At 45.1% G+C, this 25,636-nt stretch overlaps 1 long non-coding RNA gene across 1 annotated transcript in view; it reads right to left on the reverse strand.

The window, feature by feature from the left end:
- Positions 1 to 17,729, reverse strand: part of LOC117600600 (uncharacterized) — a 115,389-nt gene extending 97,660 nt beyond the window's left edge. Inside the window, exon 1 of the long non-coding RNA XR_004580491.2 lies at positions 1 to 17,729. This exon is cut by the window's left edge and continues 12,668 nt beyond it. This is a non-coding gene — a long non-coding RNA (uncharacterized LOC117600600).
- Between the last annotated feature and the right edge of the window lie 7,907 nt (positions 17,730 to 25,636).

Consider the following 25,636-nt stretch of genomic DNA (forward strand, 5'->3'; position numbering starts at 1 on the left):
TTGATTACAGGCGTGATCGTCATACCGCGCTGAATCCACGACATTCTCCTCGATCTTGGCTGCGGCTTCAACAACGTTCCCCGATTGTAACCTAGAACAATCGATAATGAGCCTCTCTATCTCTCTTACCCTTACACCGCACTGAGACGTCTAAAAATGGGTCAAGTTTGGGAATTTCTTTCGTAACCGACCAACAATTACCTCTTTTGCTACTAAAAATTATTTACCACTTTAAGGTGATCTTTATCATGAAATAGAATTTCGACGACCAGCTTAATTAATTGGCGGTGAGATTATTCGCGGCGCTATTATCGTGTAACGCGCCGCGAAAGGCTTGGCATATTTCATGTCCGGCTTGCTTTCAACGATTACGGATTAATTTCGATCGAGGCCCTGTCGCTCTTAATTTCCAAGCCATAGGCGGTACACGGGGCGGCTATATCCAGCGATCAAACTGCTTAACGTGCTACTAATGGCCGGCCGAGTGGCTTACGTAGACGCACGCTCTCTGCTCGCCAACGCGGCGTCTCGAGGCACGTTTTCAATAATTCATTTTCCAGGCAACGTACCTGGTAATAAAGTGAGTTATATCGAGTTGGTGTAAGCGGTTGACAGCACGCGTGACATTCGTTCTCGAGGAATCACGGCCGGTTTCCGTTCCGTTCTCTCTTTCTTCTCCACCTCCGCCACCATTTATTCTTCTTCCCTTTCGTTGTCGTCGTCCTAGTTGTCGTCTCCTTTTCGTCCGTCGGCGTCCTTATGCGATTCGAGGTACCCGTCACGGGCCTTTGTTATGTATTTATGTGCATATTCGCCTATTTGTCGAGAAATTCCAGCGTCGTGTCGGCTCTAGGCTGCTCACGACTCGTTCCGTGCACGATCCCTGAACGTCGACCCCGAAGTGATGTGTGTTTACTCGGCGTACACGCGCGTCCTTATAGGTTTCTACACGCGAACGCTGTGTTACTGGCGCACAACGCTCAAACACTGTCTTCTCTCTTCGTGTCCGTTGTTCACGTGACTCTACGTATGGAACCGTCTGCCATAACCGAGACGATTTTTCATCGATTCCATGGGATTTCTTCGTGCAACGCTCGGCTGATATTAAAATCTACCGTACGATCTATGAAAAGCGAGCTATACCTTCGACGTGTTCACTCGTGAAACGACGATTTCCAACGGTCTCTTTGCGCTACTCGCATCCCATCCACGGATTATCGATTAGATTGAAACATTTTATTAATAACCACATGCGCCGATACTCGATGAAGATCTGAATTGATACGAAACCGTGCCATTACGGAGCACGATTACACGAACGTTTAATTATATGCCCTCGATTAATGTTCCTGGTTTCGACCGCTTGTATTATCTGATAACGAGTACCAAATTTATGCCATCGATACACCGTACACGGTTTTAGAAATGATTTTAACATTGAGAATTTTTAGTATTCTACAGCGCTTGACGTGTTCCACATCTGCAGCTGAGCATGTTTCTCAAGATACGTTCGTTTTCAACTTAAAATACGTCATCCAGTGAAGCAACATCGTTAACAACGTCGTTCTTGCACAAACGAATCTCGGTAAAAATAAAATGCGAGCGAGAGAATTTTTCATTACGTGTATGTATTTTGTCGCGGCGAACGTCTCGTTGCACGGGAGGGGAAAAAAAAACAAGAGATGCAAGAAAATACATTTCAACAAGGTTTTCAGCGAACCAGAAGGCACAATCTTATCCGAGCAAACAAGAGACACGGGCGTAGCCGTGTGTGAACAAGCGTATTACAGAAAATAAGTATGTTTCACGGTGATAGATCCCGTTGTCGAGTGACTCTGACACAGAATACGCGAACAACACGAAGTTTTGTGTGTTTTTCATCTGCATTCTTTATCGTCGATAAATTATCCGCTCCGAGCTAGAGTTGCATCTCACCCTGATAAAGTATTCATCGTAAAATCAAGCCTGCGAAATTGCCGTGCGTGTCTACAGGATCTCGTGAACCTTTCATCGGCAAAATTCTCGTGTGCACGATATTTGGAATATAATGAAATACGTCGAACGTGATGAGAAAAAATAATGATAATAATTTACATTAAACGATCCAACGATTCCAATACGGGAAGGTAAAATTTAACTTGAATTCCTCAAATTACACCAACTTGTTCAGACTTCTATTTCGATCATTGCAAATAACGAGCAGATGATGCTCTTTTCCTAGAAAAATCTTTCATTCCGGTTTTCTTCACGAACATCCAAGTACAGCGCCATGGCTGGGATCGTTCTCCAGATTTATTGATTACAAATTGCACGGCGATCAATCGCTTAATGGTGGCCGGGCGCTCTCGCGTTCACGCAAGATGTATTTATGAATCAATACAAAATATAGCCTTATTAAATCACCAATCGCCCCCACCGGGCCGAAGCAAGAAAGATCGTACGTAACGCGTCGTGTTTAGCCGCGATTAATGCGCTTTCGAACGCGATCCTGACGGCTATTATTTTCTTTGTAGCGCGATGTGGTCGATCGGTGGCGAGAGAAGGTATCGTCCAACGATACCAACTAAGGTTTAATGGTAATTTAAAATTTGTTCGACAGAAAGAAAAGAAGTGTAAGATAACCGGAAGAAAGAGGGAGTCAATTTGTATGAATCGTTGTAAAAATTCTGACAGGGCTGCCGAGAAGAGGAACCGTCGGAACGAGGGTACAAAAGGGAGCAGAGAACGTAAAGCAATAAGATCAAAGCTAACGATCGATCCCTCCGAGACTGCAGCTTGGCACGATTCTTTGCCAAGATCGTTTCCGGAAATCGACGACTCTGTCGACGTTAAAATTCAATCCCAAAAGTGAGGAGGGGAGATAGACGAGAGGGAAGAGAGCGCTTACCAGCCGAGGAATTCTTCCTGCGTCTCGTCAGAATTTCTCCTGATCGATAGTTTCATTTCTCCTCGGTATATCCGTGTATGAAACGAATTGAAAATTACCGAGGCTTAACGAAGGATTGGAAATTAATGTAATTTCGCGAAGGATTGAAAATCAATGCGTGCGATTTCGCGTGTTGTTTCAAATTAGCGCTCGTTTCTCAAAAACTTGAAAATTAATGGGTTCACTTCGCAAAGTATTCCAAATAGAACAGAAGTAACGCACGCCCCGTCGCGAAAAGCATCCGCAAATATTCCTTGCGCGAAGAAAAATCGCGACCGTCTCGAGACGACTGAATTAGATCCACGACCATCAAACGAGCACACTCGTCTTGTTCCCTTCAACGTAGTTTGTCTTTCATCTGTTAACAGTCTCTTAGCGCGGCGATAATGGAACAAGTTACTTCAGACGTCGCTCCATCGACCGTCGAAAAGAAGAGAAAAAGATAAGGAGATACAGAAGAAGTAGAGAAGCTACTACGGCGAGCAAACTGGAAAAGAAGGAAGACTTGTTCCCGAGGAAGGAACAAGTCAAACCTTTGAATACTGCACTTCAGCTTGGTCCTCCGGCGATGTGAATTGCCGGAAATCGGCGGCTCCTGGGCGACGTCAAAGTCAGGAAGCCTCGAATGTCGTCAAACGACGACAAAGACGTCGGAACGGAGGAAATCGAACGAAATGGGTGAAGGGAAACAACAACGAGACGGCGATGAAGAAGAAGAACGAGGCGAGACGACGACGCGAAACACGAGGAAATAAATAAATCAACGACTACTGCGGCGGTCTCTCGGGGGTGAAAATTGGGAGAAAAAGGGGGCGAAAGAAGGAAGGAACGCGTTGACGGTAGTTCGCGCCAACGAATTCGAAACACGGCCGGGATCCCTTCTTTCTCCTCTTCTCTCCTTTTGGCTTCATTCAAATGTAAAAACTCGACAGGAAAGCGCATTTTCTCTCGACGACTAGCGATCTCTTGTGCCGCGAACGGAAAACGGAAAAGAGGTCTTCTCGGGAACGCCAGCGAGATACATTGCCAAATAGGCCGACTTCGAAGATATTCCGAACTGATATTCGAACACGCGATGACTCGGTATGTTTCTGCCTGAGAGCCTTCAAGAAATCGCCAATATTTGACACAGTAATTAAATAAGTGTAAAACAAGAAAAGTTACCTTACGAAATAGAGCTGTTTATAATTTTTAGTCACGAGAGTCTACCGTAACTTCAACATACCGCAACAATATCATTAACAATTATGATTGTAACATGCAGTAGCAGTGATAACACATTCCCCGTACACGATAAAAGAATTCCACGTCAAGGTAACGTACATAAGTACACTCACAGTAGATGTGGATGGTTTGCGGTCAGCCATGTAAGGAAATGCGTGCAATGAGAACGGAAAACCGCATCGCGTGACGATCGTCTGCAAAAATATATCTACTTTTGTAATCACCCGTGTTCTTTGCCCAACAGAAAGGAACGAAAAGAATTAATTGCGCAATCCATTAACGATCCCACGTACAGATTGCCAGCTATAATCTCTCGTGACTTTTATTAAGCGGCAAGTTGAGTTAATACAGACCAGCAGGCCGATTTATTCCCGGTCAGTTGATAAGCAAGGGAAAAAGGATAATTCGTACTAATGTCGCGTGAATGGTTAATACGGAAACGTTCTCCCGCGAAATCCGGCTGCAAGGGCGGTAATCGGAACACGCTAAAACGAACTGGCCGTTATGTCAGAGGATTTACATATTAGAACTCAAGCCCTCGAGATTACATGAAATTTCGGGAGAACTAATTTCCCCGGTTTGCAGGTATTATTCGATTATTGATTTCCCAGCGAAAATTTCGGCGCCGAGAACAATCAGCGTTATTTATGCAACTCCGATGCCATGGTTACGACGAATCTTCCTCTCTATTTTTTTTTTTTTTTTTTTCACTTTTCACAAACGCTGTGAAACGAGAAAATGTATAGGACTGTGTCGTAATCCGTGAAAAATATGCATTCAATTTATAACCTTCTATTAATTTAAGAAAAATACTTTCATTTATCGAATTTGGATAGAAAAAAAGTCCAATGTAATTTTGCGGATTTTAAAATAATACGTTTTTTGGAATTTGGCGTCAAAATTTCTCCGCTGACACGCGCGGCTGCAAACAACGAGACCTCTATCAAGGGAACGCATTAGGGAACACGATGTAAAATTCAGAAGCCATCGAGCACTATGCCGTCAATAAACTGCAGCGTAAACCTCTGGTGATTTATCCTCGGTAGACGCGCCGGCCATGCACCTACCGAGTTTAACAGCTTATGATCGGACGCCGAAAATACCTGTGTTACCCTGTCCTAAGGATAATCTACATTCTGAAATAAAACCGAGTTCCTTTAGGAAAACAGAATTGAATGAAATATCTAAAACTCATCGGTTTTCTGATAAAAAAGAGCGCCTGAAAATAAAAGCAAAAGCAAAATCAACCGAGTTCGATTATTTCAGAATTGTTGGAAAATTTTTCCCATCCGCTCATCCCGTGAACCATCAGAGATAAACGTTATTTTCATTCTCACAAAGTGGTTGGTTGAAGAAGGCGAGCAAATCAGCGGAGCCACTTTAGAGGGGAGTCGTGCCGCGGTGAAATCTTTTTCGTGCTCGTTGTACGGCTAACAAGTAGGAACTCGGTTGCAGCGTCTAGAGCTCATGTTGTCATTCTGTTTACGGGCTCTACGCACTAACTAGAGCGGAAACCGGGTGGCCAGCATTGTGTATCCGGGACTGGCTTAACCCGTGGTAGTCTACGGATTAAGTCACCGCTGTTGCATATTCGCCGCGTCCGCGTTTAGCGAAGCTTTCCGCTCGAGACTGTTGCTTGGTCCAGCAACGATCCCTTTCCTTCCCTCTCTATTCCCTTGTTCTTGCGAGTCAAGGCATTCATTCTTATCCTTCTCTACTCTCCGCGTGTCTCTAAAAAAGGTAACAGGTGCGGAACGCCGCGGTGTGTGCCACGAGAATTGTCTCCTCTCTTGCTCCTCCTCGCTCTTGTTCGAACAATGCTAATTTATTGAGCGACCGCTAAGACGCTTTAAAAGACGCCGCGAACAAACCTAGACGAACGCGGACAATGCACGAACGCCGACTTTGATATCGGTGGCAAGTGGCTTCGTCGCAGGACTCGCGGCCGATTCTTACCCGCTTCGAATCATCGAGATCCTGAAATCGTGAAAAACGATGGCAAAGGATCAGAATCTTAAGAAATGAAATTTAAGCTTCCACCGATCCGCCGGTCGTTCTTCCCGATGTATACTCATAAGCACAATAGAATGAGCTGCATCGAGTGGCTCTGTTCCTTAATCCGATGGACTGAGGATTCCGCGAGCAGAAAGCTTCGCTTTTATACCATTCGACGATTTTTTGCCCGGACACAATGAGACGGTACGGGAAGGACTCGCGCGGGCTGCTACGCCCTCGCGCATTCACAATGCGATCCATCTGGCTCCGTTCACGTTGGCAGATGCGTGAAGCTTGCTCGGAATGCGTACCACCAGCGGTCGAGTGAGAGCTCGAAGGAAAGGAGAAATAAAAAAGGATATTTGATTGATGAAGTGCGCTGCGGCGAAAGAAAAAAAAAAAAAGGAAAGAGGAAAGCCTCCGTCCAGCGCAATTACGCATTCGAACTCGCCATCAATCTTAATTACCGACCGCGGACCAAAATAGTTCGTTAGAATATATTAAAAGCCTGCGCTTTCTTCTCGTGAGATAATTAAAAACCGAGGGTGATCAGTGACCGAAGAAGGTTTCGCGATTATTTCTCCAACACTTTAGAGCCACCCTCGACGACATTCTCCGAACGTCCTGATTTTCTCACAGTTGCATCTCGTACAGGTGGCTATCCAACGACCCACATTTCCTATTTCGCGGAGGAATTTCCACGGTTCGATCGCATCGACGGTATTACCTATGCACGTAAGATATATTTACGCGAAACACGTGTACCCGTCGAGACTCGTTATTGGAAGAATTTAGAAAGTAAGCAGCAAATATGGCACCTCCGAAAGAGTTCGCCCGTTGTATCTGGTGGAAGCGGGCAAAGCGATGCCGAATGTCGGCACTTGAAACACGTGGAACGCCGATAGTAATAAATAAATTCCGTATGGAATAAGCTCGGAACGCTATTACGGCCTCTTTGTACGAGCGTTCCTCGCGATTGGTATAAATTAACGAACCCGGGCTGCTTTCAGCCCGCGGAACACCGTGTCAACGTAAGATTTATCGGTTACCGTTGAAGAGTTGCATGCCAGCCAGAACGGCCCACCGAATTAATTGCCGGTTATCGTTCGCGTAATTCCTCGATCGAAACTCCGCCGTTCGATGTTATCCGTACGATATCGTTTTCGATTCGCGAAACCCTTGCGTGCCGAGTTGCTTAATTCGACGATGAGATACTTTGCTTTCGTTTTTACGATGTCATTCGAACGAAACCGACTTCCTGTATGACTCAGAAAGATTTTTAATTTCTCTGTCAAGTATCTTGTCTATCACGATTTTCAAAACGACCAGGCCGATTCAAATGAAAGCGATACGTGGAAAATTCATCATTGGTGTGATAAAAAAGTACCGAAGGAGTAAAAGGGATGGAAGAAAGAACTGGAGAAACTACTTTGGCGGACTGTACATGGTCAAAAACCTGCGGTCGACATCTATATTTATAAGGCATCGCCGAACGGAACCCTCCTGCTCCCTCCACCCCGATCCTTTGTAATTAAAATAATAAGATTAATGTTTCGCGCGCTGGCGCGCAAATTGAGCATTTATACATATGTAGCTGTCAGACAGCGGGACATAATGACTTTCGTTGGGCCGCGTACATCTAAAATACAATCCACCTTTATAACTGCTTTAATTGTACTCATTACGCGAAGCCGGCCAATCCGCACGGTCGTATCAATTCGCACGGAGCATTTAAATCGATCGATTCCAGATAACGAACCAGTTAAGACCAATAAGCATCAGGAGCAACGTAATTTAGAGCGGCGGAGATCGTGACAAAGTAAGGGTTCGTTTGTCGAATTAGTTTCGTCGTTGCCTCGCAACAGGTTGTTGCATCGTTATTTATCGCTATTCCTCAAAAAACCTTCGTTGCGGCTCTTGCAAATTTTAATTGCCTGTTACTCCATTTCTATCACTGCATCAGTGGCACTATGAATTCGGTATAACCGAATAATTAAGAGAAAAGAATTTTTTTAAATTTTCAGTCACATTCATTTTTTGAAGTATAGAGCACCGCATAGTACGAAAATTTACCCTATCCTGCATTGATTATATTCTCTATGGAATTTATATCGTACATAGCGTGAAGGGGCAGAAACTTTTACCAAGGACTGTGCTCACCGACCACAATGCATGCATAAAACCTCTCGCGAAGCACCTAATCGAAATGCGAGGTTCATTTGACCGCGGGTCCGTGATCGCACGAATCCAATCGGTAATCGAAAAAACTTCAACCAACCCTCTTTTTTTCTTTTTTTTTTTTTTTTTCTTTTTATTTCCGTTTCGTCGTTGGCCAGAACGGTCGAGAGAAGTCGTTCGTTAGCTATCATTTGCATTCGCTCGTTCGTATTAGTTACATCCGGACGGCTGATCTAATTAGCCGTCGAACTTAACGGATCGTTAGCACATCCACTATCGTGGGCATTATACAGACACCGACAAGAGGGACCGAACGGGCCGGCCCGTGGAAAGTATTATCGAAATTATCGAAATCGAAGAACGAAACAAGAACGAGCGACATGTCGTACAAAATGTTACACTCGACGGTGTACAACTTAACTGCCGATCCTGACCCGCTGGAACCTGTTCTCCGAATGCTGTCTCTCGATCTTGCGATCGTTACACGATGAGCTTTTTATTAATGACAATTGCACGGTGCTTCGTGTTATCTGTACGAAATAGATACGTTGCATAATTATTAAATTGTCGCTTGAATTATTGAGATTTCAATATTCTAATACTTGATACTGTTTCACACGACATAAAAAAAATCATTTCTTCTACACGAACGAGCGTGAAAAATGCGAACCGCGTCCGAATCGGTCAACTTTGGTGTATCGAATGCGGTTTGCGAGACAATCCGCTTCGCGGCTGCGGTTTCGACGTAGGCGGCCGAGACTCGCGAGCGTATTACAAGCTGTCCACTTCCTCGTAACCGCAATCAATGTGCCCGAGTATTCTTCCAGTGAACGAACATTCCGCGACGCGTTTGCTTTCTCACGAGTTTACAAATAGGCAATGATGAAATCATACGCTCGTTAATCTACATGCTACAAACGAATGGAAAACTCGATGCACTTTTATGCAGCAGGTAATTTTAATTTCGCACGGCTTCTTTTTTCCCCGCGAAAGCAGCTCGTACTTCTTTCCTAACTACTTTACGGCATCCGGCAATGGGGCCCGTTCTCTCGACGTATAATAATCCTGCTGGTCAGAAGAATAGGTAACGCACTCGAGACCCCGAAGTGCTATTGTTCTAAAAGCCGCTCTTGCCTGTTAAAGTGCAGCCGGCAATGCGGGCAAGTCCCTCGTCCGCCCTTCAGTCGCGTCTTTCACCCTTTTTCCGTCTCTGTCTCCCCTAGGGGGAAGGAAAGTGTCGAAGTCTTGAAATCAAAGGAGCAACCGTGAGAACAGTGCATCCCATCAACCACGAAGAAATCGTACTTAATTTAGCCTCCGGGTCGTAATTACTGAACATATCCGTCAGATATTTATATCACAGGAGATCGTCTCACGTTTTAATTTTAAATTATGCTCCTGATGCATCCACGTTGCATCCTGTCGTAAAACCGTCTAACGATCATGCCAGGACGCGGATGCTTTTAAAGTTGTCCTCGTTCGAGTATATTACGACGAACCATACGGAATTCGACGGAATTGATGGGTGACCCCAACTTTACCCACGATTCGCCACTGAATCGAAGTAAAAGCTCGTTCGTCTCTGATAGAGACGCATCCTTTATCCAATGCGTTTCGATGAATTCTCCGTGGAAAATAACTTCGCTTCGTCCAGAGAATGCCGTAATGTTTCCTGTGATTGATGGCACGGCACGGGGCGTATGAAACTGGCAAGAAGCAGGATGTTGGAAGTTTGGAAAGAGGAGACGCTTCCGTCGTGCAATCACGGGATTGTGGATCGGAGGAGAAATGAAAACGACGGATACAAAAGCGACGGTTCACGTCCCTTACAATATTTCCAGCCAACTTTCGAAGCGGTCTAAGCATTAACTTATTCGTTTAAATGGAGTGAAAATAAACGAAACCTTTGATAGTCTCTCGCGAGTATAGCACATCGTTTCTACGATACAGGAGGATCAAATATGGCAGAATAATTCAGGGTTAAATCAAGAACCCCGTACGGAATGATGAACGAAAGGAACAGGTCAATTAGAAGGCCGATGAAGATTTCAAGAAACGAAACCCAAGCAGGATGAATTAGAGGATCTAAAAGTAGGCGGTTGAATACGTATCCGCGCGAGCTGGAAGCAGCAAGTTCGCGAACCCGCAGAGATTAAACCAGTAAAACGCAAGTACTCATAAAACCGGTAAACGCTGCGCCCTCATCTCCAGGGCGCCGGGACGTCAGTTTAATGACGGGAATAATTTTACTTGTGACCTGACCGACCGACCAGCCGCGACCAGGTAACCGGTTTTGCTACCGCAATACGTCAATAACGTAGTTCCGTTTCAACCAAGGCGAAATACGAGACGGTATTACAAGTGCTAATGAATTTTTCCATCGTTTCAGGTTGAATTTAGATAAATTCTCCTAATATCACCTAACGTACCCTAAGCTGATTTAACCAAACGAACCGAAAATCCACAACCGATCCACGGAAATTTAAAGCCTTCACTGAATTTACAGGCTAATAAAGTCAGAGCCACATTCGATACAAGTCCGAACGTACAGGGCGCAATGCATTAGCGGTTCATTACCCGTGGCATCGCAGATCGAAGTGCCATCAAACATTCAGAAGCGTTTCCACCTAGGATGCAACAGAATCGGGCATGGTTAATCGCAAGAGGGAGACTCGATAAATCACAGATCGTTGCGGATTAGCCGACCTTTCATGCATGCGATTCGACATGGAAGCGAACTGACCAGCAACCGGTAGGAAGCTGCGTAAATATACATGATTCTTGCAGCGAGGTACGCGTGTACGAGTACAAACATCAATCCCCGTTTCTGCTTATGCCTCTGGTGAGGTTCTCTTCTATCGGGCATCGATGCCGGCGTGTAACGCCGAGCGAAATACATTCGGCGGTCGTCGCGCACCGCCAATGCTCGATCGTGCATTCGGGCCTAGCATTAATGCTCGAATCGATCATACAAGCTATCGGTATTACGGGGTAAATCATTTGCCTTCGCCGGCGGTTGGCTGCGCGATAGAAAGTTGTTGGCTGCTGGCTTGCTCGTGCACCGACGGTGTACCAAGTAGCAATTGCCGCTCATTTGTCAGCCGCGCCACTGAAATATCATGGCTGAAATAGAGGCTGAACAGCAAACCGACCGCGTTTCCCCGCTTGCCAGTATCGGTCACTTTACGCTTTGATCACCGTCCTGCATCGTGCACGAATTTCCTTAATGGCTAACACCGTATCACGAGCTAGCGTGTTTCTGCTACGTACGAGGTGGCTCGATAGTAACAGCAGAGATTCATTTTTCAAACATTTAGAGTTTCATATGTATTTCAGCTCTTAAGCTTAATTATTTTAATAAAGAAATCTTGTTAAAGGATACGAGAAAGTTTATTTCTCCCCTGTTTCTTTGTTCCTAAAATTCTTCCCTTCAACAAATTTTCATTCGAAGCACCCTTCTATCTTCTTATTTTTCTCATCGCCCTTTAACATTGCGTGTATTCTTCAAGTGCCCCCTGCTTTGAGCCCACTTTGACCAAGTCCTTATAGAGCTCTAATCCGTAGACAACTCTCCATAGCACTCAACTCTGAAGAGGACCAAGGATTTACCGTCAAGGTACCGAGTGTTCCAAGCAGAAGGGAGGAAGCCGAAGTGGAAAGAGAGAGGTAGAAAGACCGAAATGCCGTGTATTATCGCTTCAACTAAAAGGCATTAGAGTATCCTAAGAGGTATTTATTCAGGCACTCTGGTAAGTAGTTTCATCTTCTTGTTGCAAACCACCATTTATCGGTGGATCCTTTCTTTCAACAACGTCCATTCATCGGATCAATTGATAGGAAAATACCGAAATAAGTCTATCATTTTATGAAAGTTGATGTAACTTTGAACGATCAGTGTATGTCCCATGTCAGAGGAAGGCTAAAGGAGCCGAAATCAGGAGCCGGGTTCCATTCCTTCGCGTCCAGGTAAGAACACGGTGATGGCATTTCGTTCAATGGAATTCCACCGTCGGATTCTTGGACAGCAATTTGCCAGTTGCATTCGGATTTCGCGAATTCCTAGGCCGTGTATCAGGCCGAGAGGTAACCGCCATAGTCGATAGCTACAAAAACGACTGCACAGACGCACGGACCACCCCACTTGACCGTCTCCTCGTTCATCCGTCTCCCTTTCCACGTTAGCCTGCTAAAACAAACGTTAGCCACGATCTAGTTCGGCATTAACGTTGCAAATATCAAGAGGACGTATGTATGCAGGTGGACACCGGATAACGTCATTGATTCATCGGTTGGCCGAGTTCGAATTATACCGCGCGTTACACGATGAACAGTGACGCGACACTGATCGCTGACGTGCTCGTAAAGCACGCGAACCAATCGAACGTTTGTCTTGCTTGATCCAATTGCAAATGGAACAGGATCTGGCGAACTATCGTTCCCCATAAATACAACGCGGCCCCTTTTTTTCACTTCAACAATGGGAAACAAGAAAAACGAAAAACCTATGCATCGAGGAACAAAAGTTCGCGAAATAGAATGGCATGGCGTCGGGATCGATTGTTTGTTCCGTTTGATCCAATTTCAATCAGGATCTCGCCGCCGAGCCACACTCGTTTATCTTGCAAAGTTCCACTCCAGTTAACCTGTAACACGAATTTCACGATGAAACTGGTGTTCATATTTTACTTTCCGACTGTGCTTTTAATCAAATCGCTTTTAGCTCGAGACATCGTGGACCGTCGTTGATCGAAACGGAACGTAAACCGTGCTCGTTTCCGAATGCAGGCGAAAGAGCAACCAGAATTTCAAAGTGATCGCGTAATAACACCGTAAAAGCGTAGATATGTTCCCATACAATTGCTCCTCGTATAACTTAATAACGCTCACCAGGTCTGAGCGGACTCTCTCAAAGTTCACCAGGGTGTTCCCGCAGCTGTTGGGTGAAATCCGCGAGTCCGCAAGCGGCACGTACAGGTAGATGCACGCACACGCAAGCAATCGAGAGAACTAAGTCGAAAGGGTTATGATACGCGTGTCAAATCTGGACGGGGCCCCGAGACCGCCCACGCGGCCGAATGGAGAAGAGTGAAAAGCTGCCCCGGCTCGATCGGAGCCCGAGCGGCTCCTCGCTTAATTATCGTACCTACGCCACATTCGTGCGCGTAAATCACTTGACGATACCTCCAGACGTGAGATGCTTCTTCCCCTCCTCGCTATTTTTCTCTTTCGCTTCTTCCGACTCTTTCGACTCCTTTTCCCCCCTCCTACTTGCCGCTTCATTTCTCTGAATTCTTTTTATTTTCTCCACGTCTTAGCCCCTTTTCGCGAACAGAATAGCCCTACTCGAAATTTACATTCTAGGTTGAACCTATTAATCATAGATGAAATTAATACAAACGGAACAATTACAATTATAACATTTTTTAATTCAATCTGCCGCAAAAAGGATCAAAGGAGGGTCAAACTAGAATTTATGTTTCCATTCAGGGTATCCGTAGAATCTCCACCACTTCTCCCTCATACTCCGAAAACACCTTCCCCTCGCGTCCTCCCCCGCGAGAACGTTCTCCCGCGGCCCTAAAATATGAAGGGCCCCGAAGTTAATACGGCATTTAATCGGAGATGTGTAGGCACAACATCGTGGCGTAGCATGACGGAGGGCACGAGGGGTTCCACGTGTGCGGAACGGAGATCGAACGGCCGCGTACTCGCACGGATAAACACGAGCGTGTGTATTCACGACGTACGGGCATCACGGCTAATTATGAAATATTGCGGGACCATTGGCAGACCACCGCCGGCCTGCGGTGTATATGTCACGCGCCTGACCTCCGCTTGCTTCATTCTCTGCCCTCGCGAGTGAATCCTAAAGCGTACGCGGTTCGCACGCGAACCGATCCAAAGATGGCACATTCTTTTTTCACGCGATCATTTCTGCCTGTGTCCGCAATACCGGCGACCCCGTGCACCGGGTATTTCTTCGAAACTATGCGGCTCTTCTTCGAGCAGTTTTCTGGCCGAATACTTTCCGTACAGATACCAAGTCAGTGCAGTTATAAGGGATTAGGCACCTACTTCGTTTCGGCCCCGCTGATATTTATTGGACTGGCGATAGCGAAAGCTCGTACCTCCTCGATCTTTTTCTTTCTCTTATTTCTTCTCACGCTCGTAATAACGATAAAACTCGATGCACTTAGCTGCTGCCCCTTTCGGTACCGCGTGCGTGATTTAAATGTGACCGCAAATTATCGAACCGTCCCTTCACGGTTAATCAGAATTGTTGCTTGAAAAATCGTTAAAAGCGCGTTTAATAATTTATGTTCCACCCCGGCTGGTACCCTCTCTCTCTTCTCCTCGATGTTACTTCAAATTTGCTCCTTTTTCGTCCCTTCTCCTCACGGCTTCACGGTACCTCGCGCCCCTTCTCGTTCGTTCGTGATACGGAGAAGCGGCCTTATAACCCCCGTGAATGGTACACGCCGCGGAAGAATGATTGGGAATGTCGCCGCGGAATCTCGTTTGCGTGCGTGGAACGCATGCTTCCCAGAGAGGACCGTTTCGCGGAACGAATTTGATTTAACTCGGACCGCGCGCACGCTTTATGGCCCCGGCGAACTTTCGGGGATAAAGTCGGATAAAAGCTACGCCGGCGTATCTCTGCCGATGCGAGCCGGTGTCCCGCTCCTTATTGCGAATTCTCGCTATCCTTTCAGACTACCAAACGAAATAACGCCGTAATTGACTGGCGTCGCGTCGCGCCTTTAAAACTGGCCGGGGGATGATGATAAAGAACCGATTCCCTCGATTATGCGCGTTTACTTGTTAATTGTATTAATTAAAATAATTCAAGATATCGATGTGATTTAAATAGACCAAGTTAAATCTTATCGCGATTTGAAAAGAAAACAAGATTACGACCTAAACGATGCAGCTGCACTTGGCAGCTGCAGTTGGAAGAAAAATGAGGTCGTAAGAGCATAATCCTTCGTATGGTATTCAACTTTTTCCTGCGCCACTTTTTTCCGTCATCAACCAAACAGAAGACACGATTCGCGTGATCCACTCTGCATGCGACTTTTACAATGGAAACAGCAGCGGACCGACCGCGCCGTTGAATATTAACGACCACGTCCAAATGACGGGAGGGGATATCCCTGTTCAAGGTGTATGCAACACATTAGTAACTTTCTTGCTACGTCTTTTCATTACCATAATGGATCGTCGTTTCAACGATACCATACGTCTCCAAGAAAAGAACAGATTTCAATTGCTACCACCATGAACAAGAGGTTTACGATGTGAATTAACATGGTGGCTCTGGATGAAGATCGTATCGTTGGAAGATTTAATAAATTGAAAGAATCCTTCACGATCCTATGGGGATTAATTTTAGAAGCGATTGCTAGCCAGTGTTGCGTGGCTCTTCGAAAAGGTAACACGGCTCGACCGCAGAGCGTTCGTTTGTACGACACCGCTGAGACGTGTACGCGGAGCTGGGTACCCACCGCAAAACCGCAGGTGGCGCGAAATTTTCGGCGAGCAGTATTACTAAGTAATTTGTTCCCTCTCCGTGCTAAAGTCTGCGCCAGAGAAGGAGGGATCCCGTCGCGGTGTAAGCCGCAACATAATCTCTGCCATTCTCTTAGGCCGGCGCGGAAAGGGAGCGCGAGAAAGACGAACAGAAGAGCAGATCCTGCGTTCCTGCTCCGCGGCCTCTTTCGTGCCCGTTGGCCACCATCGACGACGAAGAGTAGGTAATTAAAGCGGACAATGTCTTACACGCGGAATTAAAAGGGCCCAAGCACCCCCCGGGTAGCGAGAAATACGATACGCGCGAGTTTGTACACGCGAGCTCCTACGAGGGCGAGTTCTAACAATAAGTATACGCCAAGTATCGCGTGAGACCCTCTGCAGCGATGACGAACGGAAGAAAATATGAGAAACTCCTCGATCCGCGGATTTTTCGAATATATTCCCTCCCCTGTTTACCCTTTTATGTATCAAGGTCAAGGTCGTCGAAGCTGGCTCCCCTATACCGCATAGTTACCCCCTTTTCATTGGTTTCAAACAAAAACCAGAAAAAGGACCTTAGGAATTTGCTTCTGAAAATGAAAGTCCTCGGTTCACCGTATAAAATCGGATCAACGTTAAAGTCTTCGAGGTTCATCCGCGGTTATATCGTACTTTCCAAGGAGGATCGTGTATGACTTCCTAAGGAGAAAACAACGTCAACGGGTTACGAAGCGTCGTTATCTGTTCCGAGTGCAGTAAAAGGGATCTCGCCAACCATACTCCTAGCCACCATTATCGAGGATTAACGTCAGTCGACCAGACTTAAGCCCGATTTTAATTGCACGCCGATGTTTCGGGACGTGGTGAAAAAAAGAAGAACTCGCTTACCCATACTTGAGGACATCGGTGAACCGGTTTATCGGTCGAAGTTGAAAAGATGTCACTCGGAGGCGATTTGAGGACACTTCGAAAGCTAGTGTCGTTGCTACCGTTATCGAGGATTAACGTCAACCTCGAAGAGAATGCGATTCAAATTAGGCTGGAACCTTTTATAATATTCCTTTATACCCTATCCGTGTATAGTTTTAACATTCCTACCAGCTAAGCTTCTGTATTCGCATTTGTTACGAATCCTGGCAAGGTTTCTTTCTTATCCCTTTTCCCACCCATGAAGTCGCCATGATGACAAAAATTTGATGCTTCGGAAATCATGACGTTTAGTGTCATGGCATTAAATGTCACGGTTTATCGTCGCGTGAAAATGTACCACTACACCCAGCCCGTAAATACGAGCAATCATAATTGCAATGAAGCGTTGGAACGCATCGAGCGTTTCGCGAGCGTCCCATTATCGAGCATCGATGACCATTCCCTGTGCAATTACAGACGCGTCTCCCAGAATACGGAGTGCCGGTGCAGCGAACAGGGCAGAGTCATAGAAGATCCCTGGTCGTCGGCGCTTTCATCTCAATCGACACAGCGCGGGGATAAAGACATAAAACGTAACGGGCGTCCGTGAAGAGAGTGCATAATGGTAGCTCGCGCTTCGACGAAACGTTCGAAAAGCGATTGGAAGAAGGAAGGAAGGAAATAGGGAAGATTGAGAAGAAAGGAAGGAAGGAAGGAAAGAAGGTTCGATTGATGCACACGCAACGGACAGTGGAGACGTCGAAGGCGGTGGAGCAAAGAAGATTTCTCTTATCTTCGTCTCTCTTCTTCTTCTGTATCCCTCTTTTCCCGTTTTCTTCCTTCCTTCTTTTCGCTTCTTCCTGTCGACCTGTTTCTTTCCTTTCTCCTCGTCTGTTGCCGTTTCTCCCTTCGCGATGCAACGATGTGTGTGGTCCGTCGTGGCAGCCGCCAGGGTCGACTCGCTAATAACACCCCCCTCGGCCCTTCCGACCCCGCTCACCTTCTCCCTCCCCTACTGCGCCCATTCTTCCATCCCTACCGTCGTATTCCCCGTCATCTCCTACTCTCGGCCGACGCCGGCCAAGGAAAAGGGGTAAAAAGGTACGAAAGATTCAGAGGCCAGTCCGCAAATCGTCTTCTATGAATGCCTCCACGGAGCTGCCCGAGGCTCAGCTTTGGCTTCCACGCAATTCGTCATCCTCGTCCTACCTTCGTCTTCGAGCGTGCCTCCAATCTTCCGAGAGATACCTTCACCATCGGCCCACCTCTTCGCGTTGTCCATCCACCAGCGCCGCGATTCCCTTTTTACAATGCGCTCGAAAACGCTCGAACGCGCGTCCGCTTGTCGAGCTAGCGAATTTTTCGCATTCTATCGCTTCATTATAAAGGCCAGGCTACCTTACACCGGCTCCCGATTTCGGGGGATCAAGACGCGACACTGACCATGCAGTCGAATCACGCCGTCCTTTCAGAATGTACGAACCTGTTCTCCGGATTCCCCTCCGCAACGCTACGCTCCCATACCTGTCCTTCTTTTCTTCTCGATCGTCCGTCTTGCCGTGTATCGACGCGGGCCCACAATTTTGCCACTTTTCGGAGCACCGAATCCGTTTCGTTTCCACGTGAATTCCTCCTTAGGGAGGAAACAGCATCGTTAGGAGGATCGCGATCCAACGCGTACGAACCGGCAAAATCGGGGCTAATTAATCCTAGAATTGATGATTGATGTTAAATGTTTTAGTACTATTAAATGCTACAACTGATTATTCAAATAAGAAGGTAGTTGATCATTTAGAAGAATCATCTTTGGAACCTGAATAGGTTGAAATTTAACATAATTCAACCCCTTTTGAAGAAATTGCAATATTTAATTTGAGGAGAAGTAAAAGGAAATGGTACGGAAGAAAAGCTAATGGTAATCAAGGTATTAAAGGTTAAAGATCCTTTTCTAACAGACGTACTCTTGAAAATTAATCAACGAGAAGATGCACTAAAATTGTTGAAGAATTTACGAAAAATTGACCATAAAGGAATTCTACAATTCGTATTGTCCAGCAATTCATGGCTCGGATTGCCATCAACGAATCATTCACCCGCAAATGAAAGGAGTTACGGCTACTCAAAAGGTGCCGTTTCACGAGGGCCATTTATACTTTTCATCGTTCTCGCCAGCGTATACACGTAAGGACAAAGTAATAGTCGATTGTTCGCTTCCCTCTTCTAAACGCCGAAAAATTTACGCTTCGGTTTACGAGAAGTCTCCTCCGAGAAGTTCTAACAGAACCCGTGACTGGAACACCTTAAATAGAAGAAAATGAAAGACGGTAAAAACGTGGCTTCGAGGATTCTCGTGAACTGCCACCGCACTGAATTCTAAGATCGAAATTTAAGACCACAAGCTGTAATTTACTAACCTGTAAAGCGTCTCGTTCGAAAACTTTTACGATTACGCATTACGGCTAATAAATTAAATTAGAGGTAAAAGGCTCGAGCTCCAGTTGCCTTCGAGCAAAATCAAGTCGCTTTATTAATTTTTTTTTTCATACTGCTGTATCTATTCGCTTTCCAGAGTAATTGATGCAAAATTAATTAATTCAAATTTAATAATTTAAAATGCTACGTGCACACCGATTATTACCTATTGAAAGCTATTCGATTTTGCAATAAACGTCCTCTGACCGCTATTTGAAGTTATCGCATATCGTTCCTCATGAATTTATGTAGATTTATTGCCACTTAAAATACCATAAATTTGCATAAAAATGCATCTCCATAAAGACCGTTTGAAACTATTAGATCGCTGCGTATCAAATGGTCAACCACCTGACGCGATTTTATAACAGGAAATTTCAGATGCAAGAAAAAAATATTTCCACGGTACTAGATGTCAAAATACTTGTTAATTTGCGGCCTGCGTTAGGACAGCTACATTTTTCCACCATTCTCAAACACGTTTTCTCGAGGACAGTGGATAATAAAAAAAAAGAATTAAAAAATTTGTTGTAACGCTACGTACATCTGTCCTCTCGTTTAACGCGACAATCCGTGGAGCACCAAGTTCGTTGCAACAAACGCTGCCAATCGGAAAGTAAATATAAGCTGCGCGGGACGATTTATCAACGATCGTACACGCGCGTATCTATTTCCGGTGTTTTCAACGGCGACAAGTGCGATCTGTGCGAGACGCGTCGTTGCAGGGAAAAAAATGCATTGGAACGTTTCGAAAGGATGCGTTTAGAAATAAAAAAAAAAGAGAGCGAAAAAAAATCAGAGGGTGGGAGGTTACGTTTCACGCGACGTCGACGCGTCGTTCATCCCCGACGCTATCGTTCGATTCTCACTCGTTGTACTTTGTCATCATAGCCCGCGTTTAACGATTTGTCCCCGCATCAGGTTTTACCTCTCTTCCCTGGATCTATATCGTCTATCTATCGCTTTTCCCTGGTCCAGGCGCTACGGACAACGATCCTGGTCCCAAAAAGCCATCGTTAGTGCAATATTTTCGCACAGATCGGTGACGAAAAAACTGGCCGTGTGTGTGTTTGATGGCGTGAACAATAGCCGGAGATACCGATACCCAGGAAGATCGATAATACATTTTTCTAGGACTTTGATCGGTCGCACAGCTGCCTCTGCGACCTCACCGGCATCACTTTTATTCCTTCTTCCGAATGGTAACCCGAACTACTGTTCATGGTATCGTGCACCGCGTCGATACGTGTCATTGATGAACGACTCGCGTCCAAACGGATTACTTTCTCGATATGACGAGTTTCTGGGTCGCCGATATACCTGTATATTATTTTCTTTTTTTACGCCTCGCTTGTAACGTTGTCACGAGTCGCGTTTAATCCGCGCCAGAGTCCCCCTGTATATTTTGTAAACTGGATTTGTTAATACAATACCTGCGATATTGATTCGTCAAAGTCGAAATATTAGAGCAGTAAAATCGAGTATTAACAGACTTTTCTCATCCACTTTTCAAAATAAAAAAGATAGGTATTGTTTTTTGGACCATTTAAAGAATGATACCAAATCAAATTCGATTACGTAAATTGAAATCGACGTCGATATCACTGAACGAGCAAACGTGCTGGCAAACGCGGTGCAAAGTTCTCTACGTTTTCATTCTACCGGTTTACCTTCGTCTCACGTACAAAACGAGACACTTGCAGCGGCCATTTCTCACGGTACAACAAAAGCCGCCGCTATACACGCGTATGTATCTCATACCGCGGCCGTTCTAGTTCAAACGACGCGTATACGTGCGCGTAGCCGCAAAAATGTCCAGGTGTGTTATACCGGTACCGGCTCTTTAATAATTGGACAGGTGGACCTTGTAAGTGATCGGTAAAGACTGGTATTTTCACGCACGATTAACGCGATCGGCGCGTGCTGCCATTGGCACGAGCTCGAATCGAGGGCAATAAATGTATGCTATTATTCTCTAGGCTACCAGCACGAACCTCCTTTGGTAATGTTTCACGACTATTTGTGTACCGAAAAAAATTCGATTCAATTTCACTTTGGTGTAAAAAAAATTATTTTTTGTTTTCTATTATTATCATTTTCTAAATTTTACACTGTTCCTTTGAAAAATTATTACATATACATATAGCTCTATGATTTATAGCTGCGTCAACTCTAAAAAGTTCTTTCTATCATTGCGCAACCTTATTCTTCTCGATATTAAACGAGGAAAAGGTATCAAGTGTTCCTTACAATTTGGTTGCGTTGAAAAGCGCTTTTTACTTCTCCATTCTCTCGTTCTCTGCTCTCCTTTCTTTTTTTTCATTTCTCCCTTTTTTTTTATTCTTGTTACCACTAACGTACACGACGTGCGCTCCTTTTCGCGTGGAAGTACTACCTTTGTGCTTTTGACGCGAAATACGAAAGAAGAAAAGCGGTAATTACTATGGTAAAAATTTCATTGTAATTCCGGTGCAAGAGCGAACGCAATATTCATAATTAAATCTGATTGTGCGGCCCATAGCATGAATCGAATGACGAATAACGAAAGCTATATTGTTAAAATTTCTATTTTGCAGAAGAACCACGCGTAACTGAAGCTTTACCATTATAGTTTGTCGCATTGCTTTTGAAAGCGTTTGATCCCATTGTTCTCTGCGACGTTAAACTTATTTCTTTTTTTTTTTTTAAGTACAAACAAACGATTCGTAAATCGGGAAAGTATGAATACACGTTTCAGTCTTTTTTTGCGGTTATTCGATGCAAGAAAACTGCATAGAAAATTCAGCATGTATTTAAACGCGACGAAGGTCCGCTAACATTCGCTTTAATTACTTTTTGAACCCGCGTTAGTCATTACGTATGTGCAACCCCAAGCCCTTAATCTTTTAAAGAAAATTTAAGAGCGAGCATCAGTTAAGAGCACAGCAAATGTAAAAAACTTAAAAGTACATACGGACAATATTATGCGGTAGAAAAGAAGATAATTCTAAAATTGCTCGTTCAAAATTTCCTACGAGTTAAATTTGTCGAAATATCCAAGGGAAAAACGGTGTTAACTTCGGCAATAAAATTTTCTTAATTAAAATCTTTCGTTTTCAAATTTCAATATCTAATTGTTTGATCGATTTAATCGTTAATCCAAGAACCGTGTCAGCTAAGTTAATTCGATGTCGTTCGCTCGTTTACAGTAATGATGCTTATTAAACCAACTTTCCCGGTTTCCGTCAGATTTTACTCGCGTTAATCTCATTATTTCGACCGTCGATCTTTCCAGGGTTTTTCCTTCGTGCCGAGATTGATAATTCAATTAGACGTCTCACACAGTTGATTTAACTGCCGGCTCTTTCTATACCGACGTTCTAGCATTGGGATTCACAATTCAATTAGAAGTTAAACGCCGCTAGGCTCTCTGTACAAGGTATCCGAGTTACACCCCTGTAACTCAGCCTTCTACTACTCGGTCTCTCTCTCGTTCTCTTATTCCATCGTTCCTCGAGTTCCTTCGCCGCGTTATAGTCTCTGTCCCTTCCTTAACGCCGTCAAGGGTGAGACCAGCTCATAATCTTGCCGCGTATGTCTTCGTCCCAGCCTAATAAAGTATGCAGTCTGAATAAGCAATGAGGCCGCGGTGTCACTCGTGAAACTAACTCTTTAATAATCGCGCGTCACTCTGATCGTTCTACGGCTCCTTTCTCCTCGTTTATCATTCCGTGCTTTTCTAGCCTAGTCGCCACCACCGTTCGCAGGTGAGCCGAATGGGATCTTCAATTTATATGCTGTACATTATGTACGAGGTAAGAAAAAAAAAAATGAAATTAAAATGCTGAGACATGGTTGATAATAGATTAAAAAATAGATTAAAAAGATTCAAATGATGGTGGTATCTCTTAAAAAAAAAACTGAAAAATATCAGTTTTAATTATAGAAATCCATCCATCGAAAAGTTATGTTGTTAGTTAAATTTTTTCTTGGAAGCAATTTTCCCAGATACTCAGAAACTTTGGAGACAATGATATCGATCGCTTGATAACACACAGTTTGCATGTATGAATCAGTCGTACGCGGCCGCGTCGTTATTAAATTATCGAACAGACGTAGACGCGAGCTTTTGTAGGGAGGATACGCGGCCAAAGCCACTGTAATTGTAGTAACTACTGCTTCTGAAACGAAGTTCAGCCCCAATTTACGATCGAATGCCGGCTTACATACACACCCGTCTGACGGTCGGATTGGTACAGAAGCAACTTACGCTTCCAGGTAATTAATCAAATCTGTATGCGGCAGCGACAGGTAAACTTTAATGAATGAACGATACCAAGCTTCCTGTTAAAACCTCTTAACCGCAAATATGTTCCTGCAAACAAGCGTATATCGCTTATAATGTTCTATAACTTTCGTCTAAAAACGATCAATGCTTTTCAGTTCCCGTTGAATAGAAATAATAAAAAGTTAAAAAGAGTTATCTGGAAAATTTTATACGTTGACCGATTTGAAGTTATTCAACGTGAAATACCATTTGGAAATAAATAAATAATAGCAAGCTGAATTATTCAGCATGGAAGAAATAATTTGTGCCGGTAATTTACGGCAGTTCACATTCTACAGATCCAAAAAAAAGGAAAAGAGCGTGGCTTTACGTTCTCGAGCAGACGAGGTAGATTTCGTGAAGGCAGCCTCGCAGAACGAAAGCGACAGTCGGTGCAGCAACTATTCGCCGGCATCAAGTTCCACGAAACGCGCCCTCGAGACTTCGCATTCCCTCGTGTTCTAGTTGTTCCTGTACCGTTTTCCTCTCGAGAGCATAACCACCGGAAACGAGTTCGAGCACGAACCACACCGTGACGAAACACAACGTTTAACGCCTGTGCCAAAAAGAAACTGACGTCTCGATCGACACATGTCCCATCGGTGTTCTCTTTAAAACAAAGATAGCAAAGGGCTCGACACGGTGAAGGGAGAAAAAGGAAAAACCCTAACGAACCTCCGTGAGATGAACGAGCAGGAGTAATTAAATATGTACCCCTGCGTTCCCTAATTTCGCAATTAAACCGAGGAGAAGCAGAGGGCGGAAGGGTTATGCAAAGGAGATAACTGACGAAAGTGACCGTACGTCTTTTATTCGACTCACGTAATCGTGTTTCGATCGAGATTTTTTCATCTGGAAACACGATACTGCTCGTTCTCACGAAGCTCGTCTAATTAAGCCTTGCAAATCGCGCATAATCATGACTATCGGGATGATCCTGCGTTTAGGGGGTGAAAAAGGTGGTTCCACGATGGCGGTGGATCGTCAAGAGGGAACGAACGGATCGGTCCGGCGATTATTTTTAATTCAATCAACGTCAAGCGGGTTTCGCTCGCGGAGGAAGCATCCTTTTCCCTTTTTCTGTCGTATCTGGTGAGTTAGGGGAGCCGAGTCGTCCGGGACGGATTTGAATACGCACATGCCAAATGTCTCCGGTCCGTGCGCCGTTCTGTTCTACCCGTTCTGGCCATCGATCCGTTTGTCCAGCTCGCTCGTGATCCCGCGGCAATAAATAAGGGGAGACGAGACGCAGTAGGACAGTCGCGATGTCGTGCGGAATGCATCGGCTTCTGTCAAACGGGCGAGTGCTGCAAAGACAACGACCACGACCACGACCAAGACGAAGACGAAGACGAAGATCAGCAGAGGGACGAGAACGACCAAGAGAGTAGAGTCAAAGGATGAACGAGGACGAAGAAGAGAAAGAAAGAGGAGGAGTTAAGACGAGGACGACTACGACAGCAACGGCGACAGGCCATTGAACGCTCAGAGGGGCACGTTATACCCATGCGCTGATCCGAGTCTAGATTGCATTAAGGCTTTTCCAAAATGAGCGATCCCTTCGCCTGGAACTCGCTTGTAAGAGAAAGAGAGAAAGAGAGGACACCCTCCAACGGAGATTCCTACTAACGACTCCCAAATGCGGACAAGCCGAAGGTCCACGGCACGTAGACCTCGTCACCTTTTCGTGCTTTCGGCTGAGATTTCGTGATATCGAACGCCACTACGTGGAACGTAGTTGCCATTTTAACGATGCAAATGATTCGAAATACGGGATGGATTACGATAGCGGTGCGTCTCTGACCCCCGGTCGCGATTATACCCTCCGCTCGCTAGCAAAGACGTTCGACTATTACCGTACGGTTTCGTACGAAGATTTTCTTAAGCATTTCTGCTTCTCTATCTCGAATTCGATTATTTCAATCTCGAGGGAACAGGGGAATGGGCAAGATGTATATGCGTTTCGGTGCGAGACACTGGCAATTTTACGAGCAGGCACACCGCTTAAAGATCATACTTTTGCGTGAATTTCACCTGCAACTGATGAGACACGGCTAACAATGCCCGGTCATACATCGAAGTCGTCAAGGACACGAGGGTGCCCTGCATACAAA

This window comes from Osmia lignaria, chromosome 16, assembly GCF_051020975.1.
Source record: "Osmia lignaria lignaria isolate PbOS001 chromosome 16, iyOsmLign1, whole genome shotgun sequence".
Taxonomy (NCBI): Eukaryota; Metazoa; Arthropoda; class Insecta; order Hymenoptera; family Megachilidae; genus Osmia; species Osmia lignaria.